Below are 19,741 nucleotides of genomic sequence, written 5' to 3' on the forward strand. Positions count from 1 at the left end.
TGGCTTCTGCACCTTTCCAAAATCTGTTTCCCAATCTGTTTCCCCACATCTCTGCTGCTATTGGGGGGCCTATAATAAACACCCAACAAGGTGACTGCACCTTTCCTATTTCTGACTTCAGCCCATACTACCTCCAGAGGCAGATCCCCCTCAAACTTCCTTTCTGCAACCGTTATACCATTTCTAATTAGCAATGCCACCCCCCCTCCTTTTTTACCACCCTCCCTAATCTTACTGAAACATCTGTAACCAGGAACCTCCAACAGCCATTCCTGTTCCTCATCTATCCATGTTTCCGTGATGGCCACAACATCGTAGTCCCAGGTACCGATCCACGCCTTAAGTTCACCCACCTTATTTCTGATACTCCTTGCATTGAAGTATACGCACTTGAGCCCATCTCTGTGTCCGCAAGTAGTCCCTGTCAGTGCTACCTTCTCCACAGCCTCCCTACAGTCTTGGACATCCTGACACACAGCTAGCTTACTTGCTAGACTACAAGTCCGGATCCCATCCCCCTGCCAAATTAGTTTAAACCCCCCCGAAGAGTGCTAGCAAACCTACCCCCCAGGATATTGGTGCCCTTCTGGTTCAGGTGCAACCCGTCCTGTTTATACAGGTCCCACCTTCCCCAGAATGCAGTCCAATTGTCCAAATATCTGAAGCCCTCCCTCCTACACCATCCTTGCAGCCATGTGTTCAACTGCACTCTCTCCCTATTCTTTGCCTCTCTGTCACGTGGCACCGGCAACAACCCAGAGATGACGACTCTGTCTGTCCTAGCTTTTAGCTTCCAGCCTAACTCCTTGAGCTCTTGAATGACCTCCCCACCCCTCTTCCTACCTATGTCGTTGGTGCCAATGTGTACCACGACTTCTGGCTACACACCCTCCCCCTTAAGGATTCTGAAGACACGGTCCGAGACGTCTCGGACCCTAGCACCCGGGAGGCAACAAACCATCCGAGAGTCTCGCCCATGTCCACAGAACCGCCTGTCCGTCCCTCTAACTAGAGAGTCCCCTATAACTAGCGCTCTCCTCTTCTCCCCCTTTCCCTTCTGAATCTCAGAGCCACAGACCCCTTCACTGCAGCTTACACCTGCAAGGCTGTCCCCCCCAACAGTTTCCAAAGCTGCATACTTATTTTTTAGGGGAACGACCACAGGGGAACCCTGCACTGCCTCTTTCTTCCCCTTCCCACCTCTAACTGTTACCCAGCTACCTCTGTTCTCCGGCGTAACTATGTCCCTGTAGCTTCTATCGATCACCCTCTCAGCCTCTCGAATAATCCTCAGCTCATCCAGCTCCAGTTCCAGTTCCCGAACTCGTTCGGTGAGGATCAGGATCTGACTGCATTTCCTGCAGACGAAGTCGGCAGGAGTATCGGTGGTCACCCCTACCTCAAACATCCTGCAGGAGGAACATTCCACCGCCTGTGCTGCCATGACTGTACACTGTCTCCAAAAACAAGACCACTGAGTCAATAACCTGTGGACTTTAAAGTTAGGTTAGAGGAGGCCCTACGAAAGTAGGACCTGGGGTTTAGAACACACCCACTCAAATACTAATCACTTGCCTTCCCGCCCAGCTATGCGCTCCAACCTCACTTCCGCTGCCCGCTACAGGTAAGTAATTTTGAAACAAACTGTCTTACCTTAGCTGTAGTCTCCCGGGTTCGTTTTTCCTCGGCCGCTGCTCCCACTCAAATGACCGTTGGTGATTAAAGGGTGAGTATTTATACTCACCGTTCTCCTTCCCGGCTGCCCCTCTGTTTACCGTCACTTCCTCTGCTGCTCCAGCCAAATGCTTTCTCTGTAATGCCTTTGGTATCCATTATTGTTAGCGTTGCCCATTTTGCCTGAGTTTGCACAAGATTACGAACCACTGAATATTGTTGTTCACCCTGTATCCATGTCTCCCTGGTGTCTAAATCATTTTTATCTCTGTGTCACAAATCCATCGACCTTATTGCAGCAACGTTGTCCATTCAAAGAAAACGTAGTCTACTCTCTTCCACAATTTTCTTTCACAAATCTATTTGCTGATGTACAGTTTTAGTTAAACTCTGTCCCATCCTGTTCCTTTCTGCTTGTTTTCAGCCACATTCCCATGCTGTTCCATTGCTTCACCTTTTCCCTTTGGATTAGGAAAGCTCCTTTCACCTGCATCCTCTCTGTCAGTTTAATGTCCTGTCCATAAACCTACCGACATGATTGGCCTGGACACTGGTCCCAGCACAGTTCCAGGGGGACCATCCTAATAGATTTTTTAAAAATCAGGTATGGGATGTGTGAGTCTCTGGCTGATCTGCCTTTCTTGCCCAGTCCTAGAAGCCCTTGAACTGAGTAACTTGCTCGGCCATTTCAGAGGGTAATTCGGAGGCAAACCCTTTGCTGTGGGGATGTCGTGCAGACCACGTGAGGATGGGCAGATGTCCTTCTCTAAAGGACAAGTGTTTGGATTTGTTGTACATCAGTAATGGTTTCATACTTATTTGTGGATTGTTAATTATTATTTTAAAAATTATTGATTTCAAATGTTTCCTTTTCAGATGGTGGGATTCAATCCTGCCTCCCCTGAACATTAGCTGAGGTTTTGGATACATTCTCTCGCAATAATACCACTAGGCCATTACTTCACCTGCTCACTTGATGCTCACCCCTGAGCACTGATACCAGGGCATCATGAAGCTAAACCCATTCTTCTGACACAATTGTGTGATCCTGACATCTTCCAACTATCTGGGACTATTACTTAATATTGCTCCATTTTCCAGATCTCTGTGGAACTCAGTGCCATTCTCCATGTGTAACCCTCACTGCATCTGTTTAATTTCCCATTCTGTCTATTTTTCTGTCTCCTGTAGGTATTCAGGAAAGTCCTGACTCAATAGCCTTCCCAGCTGCTGGGTGGGTCGTCCATCACCTCATTGAACGCAGTTGGTCTGCCAGAGAGAGACAAAGGGAAAGGAGATCTGGAGCCTTCAATAAATCCTGTCGTGAGGTAAGGTCACCCATAGTGCACAGAGCAAAGAACAATGAGAGGGCTCCAAACATCTGTTAACACAACATGACATAGATACAGTGCTGGAGGGGAGTACAGTACACACACACACCCCAGGCTCAATCACCACCCCAATGTAAGTTCTGTTATATTAAAACTCACTACTCTACAACAGTATATCTGTGGCATGTCTTGTGGTCCAGTGTCTTCAATAATTTTTAATTCCTATAACAGATCCTATCGCTGTAACCTCTCCCCTTCCCGATAGTCCCTCCACATATTTGAAATGTACTGCATTCCAGACTACCATCCCTATCCCTGTAACTTGGTTCAGTGTCTACAATATGCCTTATCTCGGTCGTCTCCTCCTCCAATAAGGTAAAAACAAGGACTGCAGATGCTGGAAACCAGAGTCTAGATTAGAGTGGTGCTGGAAAAGCACAGCAGGTCAGGCAGCATCTGAGGAGCAGGAAAATCGACATTTCGGGCAAAAGCCCTTCATCAGGAACAGAGGCAGGGAGCCTGCAGAGTGGGGAGATAAATGAGAGGGGGGTGGGGATGGGGAGAATGTAGCATAGAGTCCAATAGGTGAATGGGGTGGGGAAGAAGGTGATAGGTCAGAGTGGAGGATGGGGGAAGGTAGCAAAGAGTACAATGGGTGAATGGGGGTGGGGATGGGGTGATAGGTCAGAGAGGAGGGTGGGATGGATAGGTGGGAAGGGAGAGAGGCCATTAGGACAGGTCATGAGGGCGGTGCTGAGCTGGAAGGCTGGAGGTGGGGTGAGATGGGGGAAGGGGAAATGAGGAAACTGGTGAAGTCCACATTGATGCCCTGGGGTTGAAGTGTTCCAAGGCGAAAGGTGAGGCGTTCTTCCTCCAGGCATCGGGTGGTGAGGAAGTGGCGGTGAAGGAGGCCCAGGACCTGCATGTCCTCGGCAGAGTGGAAGGGGGAGTTGAAATGTTGGGTCACAGGGCGGTGGGGTTGATTGGTGCGGGTGCACCAGAGATGTTCCCTAGAGTGCTCTGCTAGGAGGTGTCCAGTTTCCCCAATGTAGACAAGACCGCATTGGAAGCAACGGATACAATAAATGATATTGGTGGACGTGCAGGTAAAACTTTGGGTGTGGAAGGCTCCTTTGGGGCCTTGGATGGTGGTGAGGGGAGAGGTGTGGGCGCAGGTTTTGCAATTCCTGCAGTGGCAGGGGAAGGTGCCAGGAAGGGAGGGTGGGTTTTTCGGGGGGCATGGAACTGACTAGGTAGTCACGGAGGGAATGGTCTTTGCGGATAGTGGAGAGGGGTGGGGAGGGAAATATATCCCTGGTGGTGGGGTCCGTTTGGAGGTGGAGGAAATGGCAGCGGATAATTTGGTTGATGCGAAGGTTGGTAGGGTGGAAGGTGAGCACCAGGGGCGTTCTGTCCTTGTTACGGTTGGAGGGGTGGGGTCTGAGGGCGGAGGTGCGGGATGTGGACGAGATGCGTTGGAGGGCATCTTTAACCACGTGGGAAGGAAAATTGCAGTCTCTAAAGAAGGAGGCCACCTGGTGTGTTCTGTGGTGGAACTGATCCTCCTGGGAGCAGATACGGCAAAGGTGGAGGAGTTGGGAATAGGGGATGGCATTTTTGCAGGAGATAGGGTGGGAAGAGGTGTAATCCAGGTAGCTATGGGAGTCAGTGGGTTTGTAAAAAATGTCAGTGTCAAGTCGGTCGTCATTAATGGGGATGGAGAGGTCCAGGAAGGGAAGGGAGGTGTCAGAGATGGTCCAGGTAAATTTAAGGTCAGGGTGGAATATGTTGGTGAAGTTGATGAATTGCTCAAACTCCTCACGGGAGCACGAGGTGGCGCCAATGCAGTCATCAATGTAGCGGAGGAAGAGGTGGGGAGTGGTGCCGGTGTAATTACAGAAGATGGACTGTTCTCCGTAGCCAACAAAGAGACAGGCAGAGCTGGGGCCCATACGGGTGCTAATGGCTACCCCTTTGGTCTGGAGGAAGTGGGAGGATTCAAAGGAAAAATTGTTAAGGGTGAGGACAAGTTCAGCCAACCGAATGAGAGTCTCGGTGGAAGGGTTCTGTTGTGGACGTCGGGAGATGAAGATACAGAGGGCTTCGAGGTCCTGGTCATGGTGGATGGAGGTGTAGAGGGATTGGATATTCATGGTGAAGGTGAGGCGTTGGTGGGCCAGGGAAATGGAAGTCTTAGAGGAGGGGTAGGGTGTGAGTGGTGTCTCGAACGAATGTGTGTAGTTCCTGGACTAGGGGGGACAGGACAATGTCGAGGTAGGGAGACATGAGTTCGGTGGGGTAGGAGCATGCTGAGACAATGGGGCAGTTGGGGTGGTTAGACTTGTAGAACCGGACAGTGGGGGATCCCGGACAATGAGGGTGGAAGCTGTGGGTGGGAGATCTCCTCCTGAGGTGATGAGGTTCTGTATGCTCTGGGAGATGACGGTTTGGTGATGGGAGGTGGGTCATGGTAGAGGGGGTGGTAGGAGGAGGTGTCTTTGAGTTGGCATCCTGGCTTCAGCGGTGTAGAGGTCAGTGCACCAGACTACCACTGCACCCCCTTTATCTGCTGGTTTGATGGTGAGGTTGGTATTGGAGCAGAGGAAGTGGACGGCTGTACGTTGTGAGGGTGAGAGTTTGGAGTGGGGGAGGGGGGAGATAGGTTGAGGCAGTTAATGTCTCGGAGGAAGTTGGAAATGAAGAAATCGAAGGCAGGTAATAGGCCAGCGCGGGGTGTCCAGGTGGATGGAGTGTATTGGAGGCGGCAAAGGGGTCCTCAGAAAATAGGCGGGAATCTTCATTGTAAAAGTAAGCTCTGAGGTGGAGGTGGTGGAAGAAGTGTTCGATGTCACGGCGTGTATTAAATTCATTGATATGTGGATGGAGGGGGATAAAGGTGAGGCCTTTGCTGAGGACTGATCATTCATCCTCTGTGAGGGGGAGGTCCGGGGGATGGTGAAAACTCGGCAGGGCTGGGAGCTGGGACCAGGCATAGGTGTGGAGCTGGGGGAGGCGACGGAGCCTGTAACTGGAGTGGGTGCGGTGTTAGGGGGAATGGGGATAGAGTCATGAGCAGGGGTGGGGTTCCCCTCAGGGTTCTGGGGGCAGGAATAGTGACGTGGGACCTGGGGGTGGCGTCAGCAGAATGCAGATGAGTGGCGTTGGTGGGGGCCGAAGTGGTGGCAAACACGGCAGTGGGTGGGGGGGGGGGGATCGGTGGGCGTAGAAGTCACTGAGTGTGTGACATCAGCAATGATGTGAGGGGTGGAAGTGATGTCACTTGTGGTGTATGAGGAATTGTGAGGGGCGGAAATGGCATTTACTTTATTTTAACCAATAATTTCCTGTCACAAATCTGTTTGACAATGTCATTTTTAATTAAACTCAGTCCCTTACTGTTTCTTTTGGTCTTCATTCATATCTCCATGGTGTTCCAATATTTCAACCTTTCTCTTTGGACTTGGGAATTTCCATTCACCTCAGACCTGTCCCCCTCCTCATCTGTGTCCATTTATAGCACACTGCATAATCCTGGTACCAGAGGAACCTATCTCAATAAAATAGCTCAGTCCTCCCTGAGTACTGGTAGCAGTGCTCACTGGTCAGAACCACTTCTGATGATACCATTGTGTGATCTTGATACATTCCTGCACTCTGTTGATATCATTGTCTCTCTCCATGTGTTATCCCTCACTGTGAGGGTCTAATTGCTGCCTCTGTCAGTGTCTCTCACTCTTGCAGCTCCTCCAGATCCTGAGCCAACAGCATTCTCCACTCCAGAGGGAAGCAACTGCACAGGCCATGGATGGAGACTGGGAATTTCCAGATCTCTGTGGGACTCAGTGCCATTCTCCATGTGTACCCTTCATTGCAGCAGTGTAATTTACCATTCTGTCTATTTCCCTGTCTCCTGTAGGTATTCCTGATGTCCCTGACTCAGCAAAATTCCCAATTCCTGTCTCGTACATCACCACATTGAAGACAGTTGCTCAGCCAGAGAGAGATGGAGAGTGAAATCTGGAGCCTTCAGTAAATCCTGCAGCCGGTAAGATCACTCACAGTAAACAGCACAGGGAAGAGTTCATGGGCTTTAATTCAGACCCTGAGGGCATGATGTAGGAACAATGCTGGGCAAGGAACATGAGAAAATTCTCAGGCTTCATTATCACCATCTTGTCTGTAAATTCAACTGTTCCACAGAACCCTCCCTATGTCTGTCAGTTTCTCCACTGTCTGTTTCATAAATACCACTTCCCCTATCTCTATCAGCCCCAACAATCCTGCCTATCCCTGTAAGCTCCTCCGACCAGTACAACTCTCCAAGTTTTTGCCTTTGCCTTTAGTGCCGGGTTCTGTCACATCTCTCCTTAACTGAAGAAAAACAACTCTTCAGTTCCTTAAGCCATCCTGGTCAGTGTAGTCCTTTCCAGACCTGAAAAACCTCCCTGTCTTTGTGACTTCTTTGAACTCCTACTACCTTCATGATCTCTGTAACATTCCCGTCACGACAACAAAAAAGCTCTGTACCTTAGTAACCTCCTCCAGCCGTTAGACTCCTCCTTGTGTCTGGGCACAAAGCAGAGTGACCCTGCTTCTCTCATAAATTAGTTTCTGCATTTCTAATGATGACTATGAACTCTTCCTGTCTCTAAAACGCACTCAGTCTCTGTAAACTCTGCTGGTCCCGATTGATGGAATTTCCTTCGGTAAAAACCTTTATACCTTTAACCTCCTCCAGACGTGACCACACAGTTTATTTCTAAAACCTCTATGAATGATAGAGTCATAAAGATGTACAATTTGGAAACTCGCCCTTCGGTCCAACCCGTCCATGCCGACCAGATGTCCAAATTCAGTCTCGTCCCACCTGCCAGCGCCTGGCCCAAATCCCTTCAAATCCTTCCTATTCATATACCCATCCAAATGCCTCTTAAATGCTGTAATTGTACTAGCCTCCTCCACATCCTCTGGCAGCTCATTCCATACAGGAACCACCCTCTGTGTAAAAGTTGCCCCTTGGGTCTCTTTTATATCTTTCCCCTCTCAACAAAAACCTATGCCCTCTATTTCTGGACTCCCTGACCCCAAGGGAAAAGACTTTGTCTATTTATCCTATCCATACCCCTCATAATTTTGTAAACCTCTGTAAGGTCACCCCTCATCCTCCGACGCTCCAGTGAAAATAGCCCCAGCCTGTTCAGCCTCTCCCTGTAGCTCATATCCTCAAACCCTGGCAACATCCTTGTAAATCTTTTCTGAACCATTTCAAGTTTTACAAACCTTTCCGATAGGAAGTCTACCAAAATTGCATGCAATATTCCAACAGTGGCCGAATCAATGTCCTGTTCAGCGCAACATGACCTCCCAACTCCTGCACTCAACACTCTGACCAATAAAGGAAAGCATACCAAATGCCGCCTTCACTATCCTGACTACCTGTGACTCCTCATTCAAGGAACTATGAACCCACACTCCAAGGTATCTTTGTTCAGCCACACACCCTAGGACCTTACCATTAAGTGTATAAGTCCTGCTAAGATTTGCTTTCCTAAAATGCAGCACCTTGCATATATCTGAACTTAACTCCATCTGCGAGCTCTCAGCCCATTGGCTCAGCTGGTTCAGATCCTGTTGTATTCTGAGGTAACATTCTTCGCTGTCCTCCAATTTTGGTGTCATCTGCAAACTTACTAACTGCACCTCTTCTGCTTACATCCGAATCATTTATGTAAATGACAAAAAGTAGAGGACCCAGCAACGATCCTTGTGGCACTCCACTGGTCACATGCCTCCAGTCTGAAAAACAACCCTCCACCACCACCCTCTGTCTTTTACCTTTGAGCCAGTTCTGTATCCAAATGGCTAGATCTCCCTGTATTCCATGAGTTCTAACCTTGCTAATCAGTCTCCCATGGGGAACCTTGTGGAACGCCTTACTGAAGTCCATATAGATTACATCTATCACTCTGCCCTCCTCAATCTTTTTTTTACTTCTTCAAAAAACTCAATCAAGTTTATGAGACATGATTTCCCACACACAAAGCCTTGTTGACTACCCCTAATCAGTCCTTGCCTTTCCAAATACATGTATATCCTGTCCCTCAGGATTCCCTCCAACAACTTGCCCACCGCCGAGGTCAGGCTCACTGGTCTGTCGTTCCCTGGCTTGTCTTTACCACCCTTCTTAAACAGTGGCACCACTTTTGCCAACCTCCAGTCTTCTGGCACCTCACCTGTGACTATTGATGATACAAATATCTTAGCAAGAGGCCCAGCAATCACTTCTCTAGCTTCCCACAGAGTTCTCGGGTCCACCTGATCAGTTCCTGGGGATTTGTTCACCTTTAACCATTTCAAGACATCCAGCACTTCCTCCTCTGTAATCTGGACGTTTTGCAAGATGTCACCATCTCTTTCTCTACAGTCTATATCTTCCATATGCTTTTCCACAATAAATACTGATGCAAAATATTCATTTAGTATCTCCCCCATTTTCTGTGGCTGCACAAAAAGGCCGCCTTGCTAATCTTTGTGCGGCCCTATTCTCTCCCTAGTTACCCTTTTTTTCTTAATATATTTTTTAAAAACCCTTTGGATTCTCCTTAATTCTATTTGTCAGACCTATCTCATGTCCGCGTTTGCCCTTCTGATTTCCCTCTTAAGTATACTCCTACTTCCTTTATACTCTTCTAAGGATTCACTTGATCTATCCTATCTATACCTGACATATGCTTCCTTCTTTTTCTGAACCAAACACTCAATTTCTTTAGTCATCCAGGATTCTCTCCACTTACCAGTCTTCCCTTTCACCCTGACAGGAATATACTTTCTCTGGACTCTTGTTATCTCATTTCTGAAGGCTTCCCATTCTCCAGCCATCCCTTTACCTTCGAACATCTGCCGCCAATCGGTTTTCAAAAGTTCTTGCTTCATACCATCAAAATTGGCCTTTCTCCAATTTAGAACATCAACTTTTAGATCTGGTCTATCCTTTTCCATCACTATTTTAAAACAAATAGAATTATGGTCGCTGGCCCCAACGTGCTCACCCACTGACACCTCAGTCACCTGCCCTGCCTTATTTGCCAAGAGTAGGTCAAGTTTTGCACCTTTTCTAGTAGGTACATCCATATACTGAATCAGAAAATTATCTTCTACACACTTAAAAAAAATCCTCTCCATCTAAACTTTTAACACTATGGCAGTCCCAGCCGATGTTTGGAAAGTTAAAATCCCCTCCCATACCTACCCTATTATTCTTACAGATAGCTGAGATCTCCTTAGAAGTTTGTTTGGCAATTTCCCTTTGACTGTTGGAGGGTCTGTAATACAATCCTAATAAGGTGATCATCCCTTTTTATTTCTCAGTTCCACCCAAATAACTTCCCTGGATGTATTTCTGGGAATATCCTCCCTCAGCTCAGCTGTAATGCTATCCCTTATCAAAGATACCACTCCCCCTCCTCTCTTGCCTCCCTTTCTATCGTTCCTGTAGCATTTGTATCCTGGAACATTAAGCTGCCAGTCCTGCCCATCCCTGAGCCATGTTTCTGTAATTGCTATGAGATCCCAGTCCCATGTTCCAAACCATGCCCTGAGTTAATCTGCCTTCCCTGTTAGGCCCCTTGCATTGAAATAAATGCAGTTTAATTGATTAATCCTGCCTGTCCTAACTGTTTGGCTCACTTCTGTTCTCAGTTGTCCCCATCTCAGAACAAGTTCCCAAAATCTTCCCTGTGATTGTTACCACGTCCCATCCCTGCATTCCTCAAAATCCCTGGAAAGTCCTCCCATTCCTAAAGCCCGCCCTATATCTGTCAAGCTGTTCCATCTTCCACAACCCTCCCTATCACTGTAAGACAGCCCCCCCCCCCCCCGTCCCAGTTACTACAGCCCGCTGCATCACTAAATGCCAGTAGTCACTGTGCATCTCTATAAACTTACTATCTATGTAACCTCCTTCAGTCCCCACAGCCCTCCCTGTCTCCATAAACTCCTTCAGTCCCCACGACTCTTCCTATCTATGTATCCTGAATCATTCCTCACAAACCTCCCTAACTCCATAACCTCCAAAAGGCCCCACGACCCTCCCTATCTCCATAATCTCATCCAGACCCGATGACCCTCCCAGTCAGAGTAACCTCCTTCAATCCCCATGATCCTCCTGATCTGTGCAAACTCCTTCAGACCCAACAGCCCTGCAGATCTCTTTGGCCCCTTTCAGGCCCCACATCACTCCCTATCTCCATAATGTCCTTCAGTCACCACTGCACTCTCTGTGTCCATAATCTCATACAGTCCCCACATCACTCCCTCCTTAATTCCAAAGCCTGTATTACCTGTTGAACCTGTAAGCTACCTTTTTCAGACTGAGAAACAAGAATTCCCATAACCATTTCTGCTGCCAGTCTGAAACCAAATAGTGTCAGCCTGACAGTAGGTCGGGAGCTGAAATATGTTTGAAATGATATGTCAATATACAATAACTGGACCCTTAGAAACACATTTAATAAAAAGACAATGTGTTTTTGAGCCTGTTGGATTGTATTTTTATTGGTGTGAGTATAAATGGCAGAGTAGATAAGGGTGAAGGAGTGGCTGTACCGAGGATACGGTGTATTTGAATTATCAGAAGCCTTTACACAAGTTTCAATAAGGGCTAAGGAGTAACTTGGTAGAGAATAGGGCACCTTAACTATCAGGAGGTGGGTGAGATATTGGACAAGATAGTGTTGTCAGAAGTTACTGTGGAGAAAGACATGGAAGCTCGGGAACGTGGGGAAATAAATAGTGATGTCTTGGAAAGAATCCTCACCAGAGAAGAGAAAGTGTTGGAGTCTTAAAACAAACAAAGGTCGATCAATCCTCAGTAGCTCATTATGTCTATCCTAGAATATTGTGGGAAGCTAGGGAAGAGGTTGCGGTGTCCCTAACAGAGATATTTATATTATCCACAGACACAATGAGTTACCGGAAGACTGGAAGGTGGCTAATGTTATTCCATCACTTAAGGGTTGCAGGGAAAAGCAAGGAAATTATAGTCCCGTGAGCCCAGTGTTGGGGAAGTTGTTGGAGGAGATTCTGAGAGAAAGGAGCTACATATATTTGGAAAGGCAAGGGTTGATTAGAGATAGTCAGCGCATGGCTTTGTGAGTGGAAAACTGTGTTTCACAAACTGGATTGATTCTTCGAGGAGTTGGCCAAGACATAGACGAAGGCAGAGCAGTCACCGTTGTCTACATGAGATTTAGTAAAGCATTTGACAAGGTTCCAAGGGATGTAGAACATCTAGTCAAGAGGAAGAAGGAAGCTAACCTAAGGTTGAGGAATCAAGAATCAGAAGCAGGGCTCTAGAGAGTTACATGGGGCAGCACGGTGGCTCAGTGGTTAGCACTGCTGCCTCACAGCACCAGGGACGTGATTTTGATTCCAGCCCCAGGCAATTGTCTGTGTGGAGTTTGCACTTCTCTCCATGTCTGTGTGAGTTTCCAATAGGTGCTTAGGTTTCCACCCACAGCCCAAAGATGTGCAGGTTAGGTGAATCAGCCATGAGTTTTTCAAGAAAGGGAATCGAGATAATCCTGGGAATCACAGGCCTGTCAGTCTTCTCTCTGTGATGTGCAGATTATTGGAGAGGACTCTGAGAGACAGGATTTGTGATTCCTTGGAAAACCATAGTTTGATTAGAGGAAGTCAGCATGGCTTTGTAAGGGACAGGTCATGACTCACAAATCTTATTGAATCCTTTGAGAATGTGACAAAACACATTTATGGCTCATTGAGAAAGTGCAGAGCATGGGATACAGGGAAACCTGCCTGTCTGGATACAGAATTCCTGGCCCGTAGAAGACAGAGGGTGATGACAGATGGAAATCTTTCAGCCTGGAGCTCAGTGACCAGTGGTTTTCTGCAGAGAGAGGTTACAGGACCTCTGCTCGTTGTGATTTTATGAATGACTTGGATGTGTGAGTGGAAGAGTGGGTTAGTAAGTTTGCCAATGACACGAAGGTTGGTGGAGTAGTGAAGAGTGTGGAGATCTGTTGTAGGTTGCAACGGGACATTGACTGGATGGAGAGCTGGGCTGAGAAGTGGTAGATGGAGTTAAATCAGGAAAAGTGTGAAGTAATTCATTTTGGGAGGTGAGACTTGAATACAGAATACAGGGATAAAGGCAGAATACTGGAAAGTGTGGAGGAACAGATGGATCTTGGATTTCATGACCTGAGACTTTTCAAATTTGCCACCCAAGCTGATAATGTTGGATAGAAGGAATATGTTGTATTCGCTTTCGTTAGCTGCGGAATTGAGTTTTAAAGCGTGAGGTTATGCTACAGCTCTATGCAGCCCTGTTTAGATCCATTTGGAATATTGTGTTCAGATTTCGTCCCTTCATTTCAGGAAGGATATGAAAGCTTTAGAGAGGGTAAAGAGGAGATTTACCAGGATGCTGCCTGTACTGAAGGGCATGTCTTATGAAGAAAGGTTGAGGAAACTAAGGCTTTTCTCATTGGAGTGAAGAAGAGTGCACTGTGACTTGGAAGAGGTGAACAAGATGGTGTGAGGCATAGATAGATTGAGTAGTGAGAGACCTCTTTATTCCATGGCATACATGGTACCAGGGGCATAATTTGAGGGTGATTGGAGGTTGGGTAAGGGGAGAATTCAGATGTAGGTCCTTTACACAGAGAATGATAGGTGGGTGGAACGGGACATTTTAACAGACTCTTGGATAGGCACATGGATGATAACAAAATGAAGGATATGTCGGTTAGTTTGATCTGACAGTCGGGTAAAAGATGTGCATGCCATCGTGGCCGAATGGTCTTGTGCTGTACTGTTCTGTGTTCTACGATCCGTATGGTAAACTGGGTAATATGTTCAGATCAATGTAGAAGGATATGGCATTCAGGAGGAGCTATTCAACTGGATACAAAATTGGGCTGGATGGTAGGAGACAGAGGCTGATGGGAGACATGTTGCCTTTCTGACTGGAGACATGTGACCAGCGGTGGAGTCGGTCTCCTGGTGTTTGTCATTTTGATAAATGGTTTGGATGGGAATATTGGTTTTGTGGTAAGTAAGCTTCTTGGTTGACACTGAAATTGGTGGTAAACTGGACAGTGAAGAAGGTTATCTGTGATACAACAGGATGGACAGTACTGCTGGGATAGTGGGCTGAAGAATAGCAGATGGAGTTTAATTAGATAAAGGTGAGGTGTTCCATTTTAGTGAAACAAACCAGGGTTGGACTTGTACAGTTAATGTTTGGGCCCTGGGTAGTGTTGTCAGTCAGAGACCCAGGAATGCAGGTAGACCGTTCTTTGAAAGTGGTGTCACAGGTAGACAGGCTAGTGAAGCAGGTGTTTGGGATGGTTACCTTCTTTGGGCAGAGCATTGAGAGTAAAAGTTGGGACGTCATGTTGTAGCTGTACAGGACATTGGTGAGGCCACCATAAAAGCATTGTTGACCAGTAGGAAGTACTCATCTGGTTCACTTACGTCCTTGAGAGAAGAACATCTGACATTCTAACCTGGTCTGTCCTGGACGTGACACCAGACCCACAGCAATATGGTAGACTCTGTGCTATACTCTGGGTAATTAGCAGTGATACCCTCATCCCATGAATAAATAAAAAAAATACCTATGTCCCTCCCTACCTCTGTAAACCCCTCCAGCGGCAGCAATCCGTACCTGCTTTGTAACACCGTTCAGACCCTGACCACTCTCTGTAACACTCTCACCACCTCCAGCACCTTCAGCTCTCCCTGTTCCTTTTGTGACATAAAACCTTGACAATTATTCCCTCTTCCATCTGACCTCCTCCTGTGAGCAGACCCTTTGCAATCCCTTTAAAACTTACTCCTAAAACTTTCTCTCACTTCAGGATTTTAAGTACTTTTTGGTGATCCTCTAAGCCCGATAATCTAATATGATCCTTTTTACTTGAGTGAGGGACCGATGGGGATTTCTTGCTGAGGATTTGGCTGTTTCAATGGAATGTCCTTTTGTTGATGTTTTACACTGCTCCTTCAAATGTTTTCCACTGTTCATTGACAGGCACACATTTCAGTCTGTTTAGTCTGTTCACCTTGGTCAGTTCTCATCTCAAACTTATGTAATTGGTTATTTTTGTTTCTGCTTGTAGTTTGTCCTTTCTGTGATTAACTTTAAAACTTTATATTATTTTAAACTGCACTTTCTCACAATATCCCAGAGGATCTCTCCAGGTGACATGACTCATTCACTCGGTTTCATCACACAACGGTCGCTCTGAGATAGTTACGTCCCTAGCCAGTTGCACAATTTATTCAAAGCAACACTGAAAGTTCTCTGAACTCCTCTACCAATATCACTGTTGTCAGTGTGACAGTCCCAGATATTGTGAATATTGAAGTTTCCGAAAATTATCACAATGTGTTTGTTTAAAAATTCCAATGAGTTCCTGTGTAATGCAGTGATGAGCAATGGAATGCTGTTCGGTGGCTAAAACTGTTCTGCTGCTTGTGTCCTTGGCAAGTAGTAGCCAGAATTTACATTCAGACTGACTCTACTTCATGACCTGAGACCAAATGCTTTCTCTGTAATGTCTTTCTTACCCATTATTGTTAGCCTCAGTTTGCCTCAGTTTCTGCAAGGTTGTGATCCATTGAATGTTTATGTCCACCTTTTGTTGGCCCTGTAACCACGTCTCTCTGGTGTCTAAATCTTTTTTTATCTCAGTGTCAGAAATCCATCTACCTTATTGATAAGACTTCGTCCATTCAAAAAAAATCATAATTTCCTCTTTCCCACAATTTCCTGTCACAAACCTATTCACTGATGTACAGTTTTAGTTAAACTCTGTCCCATCCTGTTCCTTTCTGATTGCCTTCAGCCACATTCTCATGTTGCTCCATTACTACACCTTTTCTCTTTGTATTTGGAAAGCTCCTTTCACCTGGACCCTGTCCCAGCATCCTCTCTGTCAGTTTTAAGCCCTATCCATAAACGTATAGACATGATTGGCCAGGTCACAGGCCCGAGCACAGTTCCAGTAGGACCATCCTAATGGATTTTTTTATAAATCAGGTAGGGGATGTGGGTGTCTCTGGCTAACCAGCCTTCATTGCCTATCCCTAGCTGCCCATGAGCTGAATAGCTTGCTCGGCCATTTCAAAAGGCAATTGAGAGGCAAACACTTTGCTGTGGGTATGTAGTGCAGACCAAGTGAGGATGATCAGATTTCGTTGTCGAAAGGGCAAGTGCGCGGCACGGTGGCTCAGTGATTAGCGCTTCTGCCTCACCGCACCAGCGTCCCAGGTTCAATTCCAGCCGCGGGCGACTTTGTGGAGTTTGCACGTTCTCTGCGTGAATTGCCTCCGGATGCTCCGGTTTGCTTCCACGGTCCCAAGATGCGCAGGTCGGGCGAATTGGCCATGCTACATTGCCCCTAATGTTAGTTGATTTAGGTCGAGGATGATGGGTCTGAGTGGGTTACTCTTGAGTCGAAAGGCCTGTTTCCACACTGTAGGTAATCTAAGGGATTGTGTTTTTTGTACATCAACAATGGTTTCATATTTGTTTATGGATTGTTCATTGATATTTTTAAAATTATTGATTTTAAATTCCACCATATCTTATGATGAGATTCAAAACTGCCTCCCCTGAGCACTAACTGAGGTTTTGGACAAATGCGCTAACAATAATGTTATTAGGCCATCACTTCACCTGCTCACTGGTTGCTCATCCCTGAGCACTGACACATGAAGCTAAACCCATTCTTCCAATATGATTGTGTGATCCTGAAGTCTTCCAGCACTCCAGTGATATCACTCAGTCTCTCTCCATGTGGTATCCCTCACTGTGTGGGTCTAATTGCTGCCTCTGTCAGTGTCTCTCGCTCTTGCAGCTACTCTAGATCCTGGGCCAACAGAATTCTCCACTCCAGAGAGACGCAACAGTGCAGGCTAGGGATGGAGACTGGGATTTTCCAGATATCTGTGGGGCTCATTTCCATTCTCCTTGTGTACTCGTCACTGCATCAGTCTAATTTCCCATTCTGTCTGTCTCTCTGTCTCCTGTAGGTACTCAGGAAGTTGCTGACTCAATAGACTTCCCAACTGCTGTGTGTCTCATCCATCACCTCATTGAAGATAGTTGGTCAGCCAGAGAGGCAAAGGGCAGGGAGATCTGGAGCTTTCAATAAATCCTACAGTGAGGTAAGATCACTGATAGTGCACAGAGCAGACAGCAATGAGAGGGCTCCAAACATCGCTGACAAGACATGATATAGATAAGTGCTGGATGGGGAACACAGTATGGACACACCCCATGCTCAGTCACCACGTCTACTTTAACTTATGTTGCACTGAGAAAGCATCGGGAGTTCAGAGTTATTAATCCAGGCCTGCACTGTCTTAGTGAGCATCAGGACAACAGACATTAAAGCCGGCTTCCGACGAGAGGTTGGGAACGCTACCTGGGATCTTTCTGTTCTGTATTCTCCCTCCAACACTGTACTAACACTCACTACTCTGCAACACTGTATCTATGGCATGGCTTATGCACCAGTGCCTTCAGTAATTTTTAACTCCCATAACAGTCGTTGTCCCTGTAACCTGCTCCATTCCCGATAGTTGCTCCATGTACTTGAGACGTACTGCATTCCAGACTACCATCTCTATCGCTGTAACCTGTTTCAGTGTCTACAACATGCCTTATTTTGGTACACTAATCCTCTTTAACTGGATACAGAGTGATACAGCACGGAAACAGAACCTGTGGTCCAATTCCTCAATGCTGCCCATATTACCAAAACTGAATGAGTCTCATTTGCCTGCATTTGGCCCTTATCTCTTCAAACCTTCTCCTCTCCATGTACCTGCCCAAATGTCTTTTCCATGCTGTAATTGTTCTTGTTTCTCCCATGTGCCTGAGGCAGTCTGTTCCGTCTATGCACCATCCTCTGTGGATAATGATCCCCCTCAGCTTCCTCTTTAAATCCTTTCTCTCTCTCACCTCCTGTTTATACCCTCTAGGTTTGGACTCACCTACATTTGATTATTCACCATTCTTAGGGTCACCCCGTGGCCTCCTCTGCCCAATGGAAATATTTAGGGCAATGTTACAAATATCTCCAACGTATGGAACAAAGTATTGGCCAATGATGGCAAATGTGCCAAATGCCACTTTCCCCATCCTGTCCACCTGTGATGCCACTTCCGAGGAACAATGTAACTTGCACCCCCTGGTCTCTCTCTCTCTCTGTTCAACAACCCTGGCCAGAGCCCTTCCATTAACTGTATTAGTCCTCCCTGGTTTGACTTAACAAAATCCAACACCTGAATTAAACTCCATCTTTCATTCCTTGGTCCACTGGCCCAGTTGGTCAGTATCCCCTTTGATAACCGTATTTACTGCCCACTACACCATTCATTTGATCATCAACAGACTTTCGCACAATCACTCCTAAAGTTTCAACCAAATCGTTTATGTAGATGATGCACATCAGTGGACCCAGCCCTGATCCTTTCTTCAATAATGGAATCAAACCATATTCTTGTCATAGAGCCATACAGCATGGAAACTGACCCTTCAGTTGATACCCACCATAATCTAAATCTAAACTCTTCCCAGCTGCCTGTTGCTGGCCCATATCACTCCAACCCTTCCCTATTCACCTGTTTATCCAAATATCTTTTAAACGTTGTAATTGTACCCACATCAACCCCTTTTTCAGGAAGTTCATTCCACACTCAATCCACCCTCTGTGTAGCAAATTGCCCCATATCTTTTTTTTGAACATCTCTCTCCTCTAACCTTAAAAATGTGGCCCCTCCTCTTGAGACTCCCCCATCCTGAGGAAAAGGCAACTACCATAAAATTGATCTATAAATCATTTTTTTTCATAAACCTTTATAGCATCATGTCTCAACCTCCAGGCTCCAGTGAAAAAAGACTCAGCCTATCCAGCCATTTTTCAGAACTCAAGCCTTCCATACCCAGCATGGTAGTGGACGGCACGGTGGCACAGTGGCACAGTGGTTAGCAATGCTGCCTCACAGCGCCAGAGTCCCAGGTTCAATTCCTGCCTCTGGCGACTAACTGTGTGGAGTTTGCACATTCTCCCCGTGTCAGCGTGGGTTTCCACAGTCCAAAGACGTGCAAGTCAGGTGAATAGGCCATGCTAAATTGTCGTAGTGTTAGGTAAGGGGTAAATGTGGGGGTATGGGTGGGTTGCGCTTCGGCGGGTCGGTGTGGACTTGTTGGGCCGAAGGGCCTGTTTCTGCACTGTAAAGTAATCAAATCTCAATCAATATCCTGGGAAATCTCTTCTGAATGCCCTGCAGCTTAATAATATCCTCCCTGTTAACTGGGCGACCAGAACTGGACAGAGTATTGCAGAACAGGCCTCACAAATGTCTGTACAATCTCAATATGACGTCCCAAATCCTCCAGTCAATGGACTGAGCCATAGTCAGGCATGCCAAACACTGTCTTATCCATCCTGTGATGTAAGCTTCAAGGATTATGTACCTGAACCTGGAGGACCCTCTGCTCTAAAACATTAACGGAAGCTCTAACATTAATTGTATAAGCTCTCTCCTTGTTTGTTTTACAAAATGCATTATCTCGTATTTATTCAGATTTAATTCCATTTTTTTCAGCCCATTCACTCCCTTCATCAAGATGCCTTTGTAATCTCAGAAAACCTCCTTCACTGTCCATGATGCCACCCTCCAGCCTGCCAGCCCAT

The 19,741-nt window shown here is 46.6% G+C and overlaps 1 long non-coding RNA gene across 1 annotated transcript in view; it reads left to right on the forward strand.

The window, feature by feature from the left end:
• The window catches only part of LOC140484496 (uncharacterized), a 31,069-nt gene extending 28,079 nt beyond the window's left edge, over positions 1 to 2,990 (forward strand). The window contains exon 3 of the long non-coding RNA XR_011962198.1: positions 2,866 to 2,990. This is a non-coding gene — a long non-coding RNA (uncharacterized lncRNA). The remainder of the gene's footprint in view (positions 1 to 2,865) is intronic.
• Positions 2,991 to 19,741: the final 16,751 nt, after the last annotated feature.

Source organism: Chiloscyllium punctatum, chromosome 13 (assembly GCF_047496795.1).
Source record: "Chiloscyllium punctatum isolate Juve2018m chromosome 13, sChiPun1.3, whole genome shotgun sequence".
Lineage (NCBI taxonomy): Eukaryota > Metazoa > Chordata > Chondrichthyes > Orectolobiformes > Hemiscylliidae > Chiloscyllium > Chiloscyllium punctatum.